This window comes from Haemaphysalis longicornis, unplaced genomic scaffold, assembly GCF_048455015.1.
Source record: "Haemaphysalis longicornis isolate Haplotype H1 unplaced genomic scaffold, Haemaphysalis longicornis Haplotype H1 scaffold_8, whole genome shotgun sequence".
NCBI lineage: Eukaryota > Metazoa > Arthropoda > Arachnida > Ixodida > Ixodidae > Haemaphysalis > Haemaphysalis longicornis.
The window spans coordinates 120,559,678-120,570,644 of record NW_027526445.1 but is presented as its reverse complement, the minus strand read 5'-3'; positions in this window follow the sequence as shown (position 1 = coordinate 120,570,644).

The window sequence follows — 10,967 nt, the reverse complement described above, 5'->3', positions numbered from 1 at the left end:
GTTAGATGATACTGGGTACGTTTTACTAGCGCAAAAGACGGATCACACGAGTAAGAAAATCACAGGACGAACGTTAGACATCAACTGAATTTATTGCAAGTGTATTTGCAATGTGTGCACGTGCATGTGTATTTTGTAATAAATTCAGTTGATGTCTAGCGTTCGTCCTGTGATTTTCTTACTCGTATGGTCCGTCTTTTGCGCTAGTATAATGCACCCAGTATGAAAATGAGGATTTGTATGACAAAGCGCGACGTGGTGATAGGACATCAGGAGCAATATGAGCGCCGTCCTCAGCGACGAAAAGCAGTACCGTGGCACGCCCCTGACGTAGGCTATGTACAGACTTGCACATAACACGTTACAAGTAACGAATTTCTTGTAATCGGTTACATTTTACTGTCACATTGTAACGCTTCAATTACATCTTTAAGGGGTTCAATTACTTATTTTCCTCTGAGCGATTACAAAAAATGGTTGCGGCTTAGCTCAGCTAATCTTGGATATGCAAAGCGAAAGCTTGGCTTAGCCAGGTCAAGTCTTGTTTTCACTTGGTTAACCTTTGATTTAGCTGTAATTAGTAAACAATTCTTCACAAGCCTAACTTGTGTGCGGCCGTGGTGCCGCTTCCAGCGCTTTTCTAGCCGAACACCTCGCCGGGTGACATCCGCGGTGCGGTCCGACGCTTCTTGCCGACGACGGCTCAAAGCCTCCAACTTCCCAGGTGGAGCTGATCTGGACTCCTGCCCACAGGGCTGGGGGGCAATTAAGTGGTCAACACAACAGCTCGAGAGCTTACCATCCGAGCAGGACCTAGTCTTGTCCCCCTCCATGGAGCCCAGTCGGCTCGCGACAGCCTATTGAGCTTCCACGATGTCACTGCGCATTACCGCCTTACCCGCCGTCGATACCCGCCTGCTCACCCGGAACTAACGCCGAGGAGCGGCTGTGGCACCTCATGCAAACTAATACACTTCCATGTCGCGCCAGGTTGAATTTAATTAATCCTACTGTGTACCCCTCACCCAATTGCCCTGCATGTGGTGCACACGACACCATCACTCATCTTATGTGGAATTGACCCAAAGACCCTTTTCCTTTAATACCCACTGGCGAGCACTGGGAGGAGGCGCTGGGCAGCTCGGACCGGGAGGTTCAGAAGAATTTAACGGAACGAGCGGCCGGGGTCACCGGCAAGATGCAGCTGTCGGTCATCACACCTCAGTAACCCAGAATGTACAAAGTAAAGTTTTCTCTCTCCATCTCCCGCGCAGCGTTCAGAGAAGACGGCCCGGCCCCGCTCTAGCTTATTCACGGCCAAGCTCGCATGCACGCGGCGAGTTACGTGGTCAGGCGCGAACCAGCTGTGGAGAGCGCATGCGCTAAGCCGGCAGTGGCGAACGCGGCCGTCGGAAGAGCTCAGCCCGTCGAGTCAGGTGATGCGTCGCGAAGGGTACGGCGCAGCTGCGGTCAAATGAAGGTCAGATTTACGGAGACAGCGAAACCGCTCGACGAGATTAGCAAGGCTTCGCTTTAAAAATCAAAGGCCCATATTAAAACGAAGATGGTTAAAACGAGAAGCTTCCTCCCAGTCCCATGCAACCTGAGTGAAAGTCCAGAATCCAAACTGCTTCCACCGTGTCGGGATAACGCAATCGGTAGACGTCGGCTTCATTATGCGAGGGACCCTGGTTCGATTCTGAGTACGGGAAGCGGATTCTTTTTTTTTTTTCTTTTTAGGCGCTTGATGTGCTTTCTCTTGCAATCAAATTTGTGAAACCCATTATGTAAAGTGGTTTTCCTGCAGTGCGTTTTCACTTTTCGACGCCATCAGTGAGACATGGAAAGCTTCGCTTTAAAGGAGCCATGAAGACAAAATACAAGTTGGATTTATTAGAAAGACTGCTTAGTCCCGATAACAACGATACCAATATCATCGCAATCTTCGAACAAATAACGGATATATTAAAGAAAACGTGTGAAGCAGTCGCAACCCCCTAGCCAATTTCCCGCAACTTTTCTATGACGTCACAGAACATTGTTTGTGCGATTGGCGGCCCCCTAACTGACCTGTCGCGACGACACAAGACTGGACGTCTGTAATGGGGCCTCTAGTTCCATTTGACCGCATCACTTGAATGCTAACGTGCAGTTAACGCACTGAAAATTATGTTTTATTGTTGGCCCGTATGACGTCATTCTTGCTCATAATACGTCACTGTGGCGCAAAATTTGAAAGTTTTTAAATACTTCTTGCTTTTTTTTTTCGTTAAAAAACATCTTTTGTGGCTGTAATGGAGCTGAGTGAGATACTGAATCCTAGTTCTTTCAAATTAAGCGAAGTTGCATTTTCTCTTCATGGCTCCTTTAAATTAAGATGTCATTACAATATTTTTCGCATTTTGTTTTTTCGAGAGGGGCTTGATGATCTGCTGGAATCGTGGATAAAAACGGTCAATTCTTCCCATTCGGGATTTTTTTTTTTTTTGCTCTTTTCAAAACACGAAGCACGGAAAGTCGGGGATTAGTGTGCCGCTAAAATTACATTCGACTAAAACTTGAGGTACGAACGAGCAGTTTCCAATCTTTCCTACTCTATTTACCGGCGGCTTGGTGTATTGAGCGTAAAGTGGGAAGTGATCGATTTCTCTGGAGTAATTTTTCGATTGCTTTTTTCAGGCTGTGATTTAAACGGTTAATATTCAAAATGAAGTAATTGTAGTTGTAATCGATCCCTTTCTTCCAGTCATGTGTACAAGTCTGGCTATATGAGGTGACCTCTCCACTTTTACCCAGTCATCCACACAGGCCCACACGAAATCATGACCGCATCCGGTGAGCCCGGCATGTCGCCCCTGACGTCAAACTACCTCGACGCGTTCGATGCCAGCTGCGACCTCGTCGGCTGCGACTCGACCACGAAGCTCAAGCCGCCGCCCCGGTCAACCCGTCGTGCTCGCGGAAGCGGTGACGAGGACCCCCTCGAAGCTGACGAGCCCGGCGGAGCAGTCAAGGCGCCGTCGTCGCCGCCCGCGCGCACGTCGTGGTCCAAGGTGCACCAGTGCATGCTGGTCGGGGTCTTCCTGGTCGGCTTCCTGTTCGCCGTGGTCGTGGGCGCCGCGTACCTCCTGGACGCCGACCAGTCGGACAATCCGAACGCGATGGTCCAGTTCAGGCCCCCGCCCCAAACAGCTCGGGCTAACATTAGCACACGCAGCAGGCACTAACTTTTCATGATTTTTGGATTTGATTATTTTTTTATTTTTTATCCTGACAATAAGACACATACCCAGCTTTTTGGGGCTGCATAAATTAAAAGTGTCACAAATGGAGCGATTTCTGTCCGTATGTTCTGTATCATCAAACCGGGATTTGGCGCTATGTACACGCGTTCAAGTCATGACAGTGGAAGAAATATAACTGGTTGGAAGCATCGAGGAAAGAAAGCTTTGGGAGGCCCCAATGACCGCCGGCGCATTGAAAAAAGTGTGGAGGAAGTCGCGTGGTTTTTTCCCTCTCTGAAGAGGCCCCTGGCAACCGCGTCGTAGCGACGGCGGCGAAGGCCACCATTCTAGCCACCTTAACTATGTCACTGCGCGGCCCAGCTGATATCCAATGTTTGGCAGACGCAAATGGAGCACACGACACTGGGACGAGCAAAGGCGGTGGAGGTGGCGAGTGTGCGCAAATTAAAAGCAAAAAATATTCAGAAATTCAGATAATTGTGTGCTAATTCGTAGCATTCTTATGCCGCTTATATAGAGTGGGAGTTCTTTACGGCCAAATGTGGCCATGGGTAGCGAAATACGTTGGATTATTTTATTCTTTTAAAGTTTTCTTTTGTTTCTTTTATCCTATGATGCAAATAAATGCCATTCAGCGATGAAGTGCCTTTACTTCGCAATTTTTTTTTTCGAAGATGCCAGGATAGTTGGTTCGTTTACGCTATTTTTATACGTATTCCGAACGTTCTTTTGCGGACTTTTTTTTGTTTAGTCTTCGGTTTTCGGGGGAATGTATAGGATGCATATCTCTGATTTTGGTATGCAATTTTTGTTAAAACGTTATCTTTCCTATTGCTCCTATTTTTTGTTTTTCAAAATTCTGCCCGACCAATCATCTCCATGGAGATGATTACAGGTGTTACTTCCAATTACAGGTGTTACTTCCGCCAAACCTCCATTTTTGTGGAAATGCAGGGCATTACACTATCCTGGCTATGGGGGCACTCGACAAAAAATGTTATGCATTAAAAGGAAGCAGCTTAAAATGGCGTTTATGGCTTTAATAGAGCTGACGTCAGGACCTCTCTAAGCTTTTCTTTCCTCCATGGCTGGAGGGCTTCTGCTGCACAGTGACTCGTGACTTCAATGTTGCACTGTAGAGATCGGTACGTTCGCACTTTGAACAGCTCGCGAGAAAGAAAACTTGGTTCCCAGATGACCGCGAGTTCGTTGAATTTGAGGAGGAAGGCCCAGACGATGACCCGGAACAGAGGCAGTTTGAAATTGTGGAGAAGGGCGACCTGGAAAGGTAATGGGACTTCGGGGAACACACGGAGCAAGGTCCGGGTGCAACCAGGCGCAGGTCGCGCCTTCTTCATTGCTTACGTATGGGAAGCGTATACGTAGAAAACTCAGTTCGCCATCTGATAGCTGGCCGTGTTCCGCGCTGCTGCATTTTGCGAGCAGGGGATCGGTTGGAGTAAAGAAAATGGAAGAATGAGAAAGAATAGCAATTAGGAAATTGGAGAGAGGTAAAAAGAATAAACGTTAAATCGTGCAAGCGTTGGTCGTTGAGCCGTCACGCCTCGGTCCACGTACCCTTAGGCCTTAGCTCCAGCCCTCGCAAGGGAGATTAAAGAGACCTGTTGGTCAGCGTGATAGGAGCTGGACAGCAGGCCCTCCCACTGCTCTGGGGACGGGTTGGGATTGGCAGTGAGCGATGGGGTGTTTTGACAGGACCACACCATGTGGTAGGACATGTGAGGGATATTGAGAGAGATGTAGAGTGGAGGATGAGTGCATTATAATAGGTGTTTGTAATCGACGCCAGATGATTGCTTCCTCCTGGTTAGTTGAGGGTGAGGTTGAGGCAGGTGAGGTGAAGGTTGCGATAATGGTGGAGGATGTCGCGGTAGCGCGATGGAACAGCGGGAGGTGGAGGAGACTGGGCCATGGGTTCTGTCCCTGGGGGAAATGCCCGGTGTGGAAGTGCGCGTGAAGCGGCGTGAGCCTCCTCAATTCCCTCGATGGACGAGTGGCCAGGTGTCCAGGCGATGTAGAGCTCGTGGAGGGGATTGATTGATGGGAGTATGGCTAAGGCTGGAAGTGAGATGCGTACACGTTGAATCTTACGGCAGGTTTGCTGGGGATCTGTGCGTGGCGAGGGGAAACGCCCTTGCAGGTTCTTTTCAGATATTCTGTTGCGACTGGGCCTTGCTACAGTGCCAATAATTAGACGAGGGTGCTTGGTAACGGCACAAAGAAACATATATTCTAGGAAAACAGAATAAACATCAAACCACAAAAGTTTACACCTGAAATCCGATTACAATTCAAAGGTCTGCCAAATGTACATAACTCTGAGAACCTCCACTTCTAAAGAGAATACAAAGAAAAGTCCCCACCAAACGTTCAGGGCGATGAGGCGCCGTCCGCAGGGCATCGTGGGTGCTGGGAACGAGGCGGGGTGTGGTGTTGCGGGGCTATATAACGACTCCGTCGCACACGCCGGAGCGTCGACGAGGAAGACGCACCGTTGTCCTCCTATGCAACGGTCTGCTTGGCAGCCGCTCACGATATGGCGCCCTGTAGCAGCGGGCAGGATGCAACCGTGCGCTGCCGATCGCCTACGGGCAGCAGGCGGCGGGTCGATGCCAAGGCGCCAGGAGGTAGAACGCTACCGAGCTAGGGGCCCGAAAACCCGACGAGCTTCGAGTCTTCAACCTGGACGTCGCGCACCTCGAACCTGCTCCGTCCACTTCTCCCGGCTTGGTTGGTTGGTTGGTTGGTTCCTTATGTTATGGCGCGTACCCACGCTGGGGATTGGCCAAGAAGCTGCCTGTAATAATTAGGCTGTGACCCGGTTCATTTTAGAGAGAAAGAAAAAAAAAGAAGTACGAGAAAAAACATTGAGAGTAGAAAAAGAAATCTTTGAATAGAACAGGATTGTCAGAAAAAAAAAACTTGCGAATGAAGGCATAGCTATCTAGCGGGGCATCTGGCCTGTCGCCGCAACAAAGGAATGAAAGGCGATCACGACATCTCTGTGGCAATATCCTATGACGGAAGCACCCAGGGAAAGAATAACGGTTAAAGACTCCCGGCGTTCTCCTCTGTTCTCGCCTGGCATCCCTAGCTCCTCTGTAGTGGCTGCCTCTTATTGGTCCACGTCCTCCCCTAGTGTGATTTGCCGCGTCTTCTTCGGCAAGGCCGGATGAGGGCAATCCCTGCATGGTCATGTTCCCGCGCTTGCGTCACCGTGGTCGCCAAAACGAGCGCGTCACCTCCCACTGTGATAACTGTAAGGTATTGGGAGCCAGTGGTAGCGGCGATGGCTATGGCGATTTCTTCGGCAGTGGTTGTTGATGTGGAGAGAGTCGTGAGAGAGAGAGAGAGAAATGACCTGTATTGATTCGTCCTGCGAGAAAGGTGCGGGTCAGGCCACGCAGGGCTTCGCCGCACCTCGTCTAACTACCTGCGCGTGAGGGAGGTGAGAAGTGCGCCTTTCGAGTTGACAACCGCCGAAGCATGAGCCCGGAGTGAGGGGTGGAGGGCAGCGTCAGTATAGCGACTATATATTGAGAGGAAGTAGAATTGGGATCGAACATACTCAACCCGGGAGAGCCTTCTAGCTTGGTTGAATTCCGAGTGCATATTGTTAGCTAGTAGTTATCCCGGATCCCAACCATGAGGCAGAGATAATCATAAGGATAAGAATGGGGTGGAGTGCATTCTGCAGGCATTCTCAGATAATGAATGGCAGCGTACCATTGTCCCTGAAGAGGAAAGTGTATGACAGCTTACCGGTACTCACCTACGAGGCAGAAACTTGGAGGCTCGCTAAAAGGGTTCAACTTAAATTGAGGACGACTCAGAGAGGAATGTAACGGAATATTATAGATGTATATATGGACCAGAAGAGAGCGGAGTGGGTCAGGGAACAAAGGCGTGTTAAGGACATATTAGTAGAAATTACGAAGAAATGGGCGTGGGCAGGGCATGTATATATATATATATATATATATATATATATATATATATATATATATATATATATATATAATGCGAAGGCAAGATAACCGTTGGTCATTAAGGGCGACAGAGTAGATCCTTAGGGAAGGCAAGCGCGGCAGGGGGTGGCACAAAGTTAGATGAGCAGATGAAACCAAGTTTGTGGGGATAAATTGGTCGCAGTTAGCACACGACCAGGATAATTGGAGATCTATGGGAGAGGCCTTTGCCCCGCAGTGGGCGTAGATTGGCTGATTATTATTATTGTTATTATTATTAGTAGTAGTTGTAGTAGTAGTACTAGTAGTAGTAGTAGTAGTAGTAGTAGTAGTAGTAGTAGTAGCAGTAGTAGTTGTAAATGTCTGCGTCTCTTGTGCCCTGTGTTCCGACTGCAATGCACGTACAATCGGTACTCGGATTACCTGGATATATTTAATGATTGCCCTACTCTGTTTCGCAAACATGTCTGTGAGTTGGTTTTGGCGTAACTGTCAACTTTACTTATTCTGTATTTGCTTTTGCCCCTGTGTTCATGAACTTGATTGACTTCCAACCTGTGACCTCATAATAAGCTATCTTTTCGTTCTTTTCTTTTTATTCACTTTTTAATTGTCTTGTTTACGTCGGTCAGATATGCCTCTGTTAGGCCTTACTTGTGTGTATGAATGGGTGCTTGTAAGTCTGTGTTTGTGTGCGTTTATGTCAAAATGTGTAATTTTCTTCGTGTGTAACCACTACTACTCTCCTCTTATTTTTTCTTTGAAAGATATGTACATCATTTTTCGTGTGTTTTTGTCTCCGTGCGCCAGCAGCACAAAGGCCCCCCGGCTATTCCTGGGAACGCAAATAAATTATTGATGATTGATATATTGTTGTTGTTGTTGTTGTTGTTGTTAGGCATTTTGCATACAGTATTGTGGGACCGGATTTAATTAAGGAGAAATGCGTTGAAGGGACTTCTAAAGCAGGTGGGGTCGGGTAACCAAGAGTCTGGGGGATGTGCTGATCGGTGGGGGTGAGGAGGAGTCTGGAGAGTTGGTTGTTACGTTGAGCTTCCTGAAGTTCTTCGAGGCTGTTATGAATTCCGAGTTCAAAGAAACCGGAAGTAGAGGTTTGAACGGGGAGGCCAAGTCCTATTTTATAACCTTTTCTAATTAATATGTCCGCTGTCTCCCGTTCTTTGGGTTTCAGGGCGATGTATGGGGTGGAATATGTTATGCAATGATTAAGTGTTTGAATTAACCGTATTGTATTGTATTGAATTATTGCATTGTATTATTTAACCGTATTGTATTGTATTAACCGTATCGTATTAGCCGTATCTTCTTTGAGGCCTTGGCGTTGGTTTGGCATGTGTTTGAATCAGCGAGTCGGGTGTGAACCATGCGTTCGAACAGTTTGCCAAGACGTGAGGTGAGGGAGATGGGAGGAAGGCTGAAGAGCTAGATTGGCTTGTTGGGCTTGGGTATGAATATGTCTGCGTACCACCATTGGGAAGGAAGGGTGCCAGTAAAGCAGTTAATGTTAGAGAAACATTGTCCTGCAGTTGTGGATAATCTTGTTGATACGGTCTGGACCGGGTGTGGTGTGTGTAGTGAGACAAGAGAGAGCTTGGTCAAGTTCTTGGGGAGGAGGAGGAATACACTTTATTTCAAAGGCGTTCTTGGGGTGTGAATGAAGCGTCAAGAGCAGGATTCGGTGCGCTGATGCAATACGCGTGAATTGATTGATTGATTGATTGATTGATTGATTGATTGATTGATTGATTGATTGATTGATTGATTGATTGATTGATTGATTGATTGATTGATTGATTGATTGATTGATTGATTGATTGATTGATTGTAGGGTTTAACGCACCGACGCAACGCAGGCGATGAGGCGAGCCGTAGTGGAGGGTTTCGGATTAATTTTTACCACCTGGGGGTCTTTAACGTGCGCCGAAATCTCGTACACACGGACGTTTCTGCTTTTCGCCTCCATCAGAAAAGCGGCCACCGCGGCCTGGAATCGAACCCGCGTCCTCGTGCTCAGCAGCGCAACGCCGTAGCCACTGAGCCACCGCGGCGGGTAATAGGCGTGGATTGCTCTCGGGGCCAAAAAGGCTCGTCTAGGGGCTGATCGCTGGAGGAGGATGCTTATGAAGACGGCGGCGGGCGGGATTGTTGGTGCCAGCCTTGGTAGGTTTCGAGCCAAGAGGACAGCGGATAAGATGCCACGTGTGCTTAATGTTCAGTGTTCCTTCGAGTTGGTCGCAAAAGGTAGCCCAATTTTGTCTGTGAAGGGTGTAAGGTATACAGTTGCTTTTTGAGTCAGGGCAGCGATTCGGCGTTTAAGACGCTGGTTGTATTTTTTCATCCGCCATCGATGCACAAGGCCCGTCAAGCCTACCATAGATGGAAAAGATGGGAGTCAACCGAGGGATTGTCGACCGTAAGGGAATTGTCTTGGAATGACGTATATGCGTTCCCTAGTCAGTAAACCTGAGCTTGCTTATGGGGGTTATATCACAGCATAAACGTACCTAAAGCACACAAAACCACCCCAACTGAAATAAATAACAGCCGAAACCGACCTAAAATCGACACGCAAAATAGTTGAAGCTGACCAAAAGGCAACGAAAATACCCTAAATCCCATTTATAATGCATAAAGATGTCATAGTTTGTATGCGTGATAAGAAATGTTAATATTCAAATATGACAAACCCTTGAGAAAAAAAGCGGTAACGGGATTTGATCCCGGGCTAAGATGTTTGCTTCGCAGGAGCGGTACTACTACACTACGAGAGCAAGCGGTCCTGAGCGATTAAATTGAGGGCCACATGCATGTGGACATAGCTTCAAACATGCCCCTAGATGGTGCCATGCGTCGCTTGGCTGCGCTGACTAGGAAACGCCTACACGACTTGGAATGCCTCTTGATTAATTGAGAGGTCCATTCTTCAAGTTCGGTGAATGGTAGGTTCTGGAACGGGTTGGGGGTCTTTGCGGAAGGATTCCCAGTCGGTGAGTGTGGCTTGAACGAATAGAGGTTGACCAGCGCGTGGCAACATCACGGGAGCTCTGGCCTACCCTGGTGTCGGCAGTTTGGAGCCAGGAGCAGAAGGCGTCATGCTGATGTCGATGTCGAAAGGGTATCCGTTTTGAGCTTTCTCTTGCGCACAAAAGTTAAAGTGGCTTTAAAATATGGTATACTAAACGAAGTTCTGTGGAAACTTGCTGGGAGATATCTCCGTATACAAGGAAGCCTTTCACGTAGTTATCTCAGCTTTGAAATTTTGTGTCAGTAAGCGTCCTTCGTCATTTCTGCGCCGGCGCGATACGCAAAAAATACGATATACACATCCTGGTAATTCACATTTGGAGCGCGGCTGCTGAGATCTTTATGGCGATGATATTTCACTTTATGGCGATGATATAAGGTTTCAAATCAACCTGAAAGCAGAGGCCCACAAGGAAAATCTGAGCATGCTTTTGTGCGCAAAAAAATTGGTGGTATCGATGATGATGATGGTTAGTTTTTTGGCGCAAGGCCAGCTGGGGCAAAGAGCGCCAAACAAAAGTATCTAAAAGAAAATAGTGGCTACTAAAGCCAAAATAACAATAAAATCAATAACGGCAATGGTGATGGCTGGTGTATAGGGCCAGTTTTGATTACGCATGATAGGAAATGAGGTTTAAAAAGTTAACATCAGACAAATATTTAAAAACGCGTTGCACAGAAACCATGA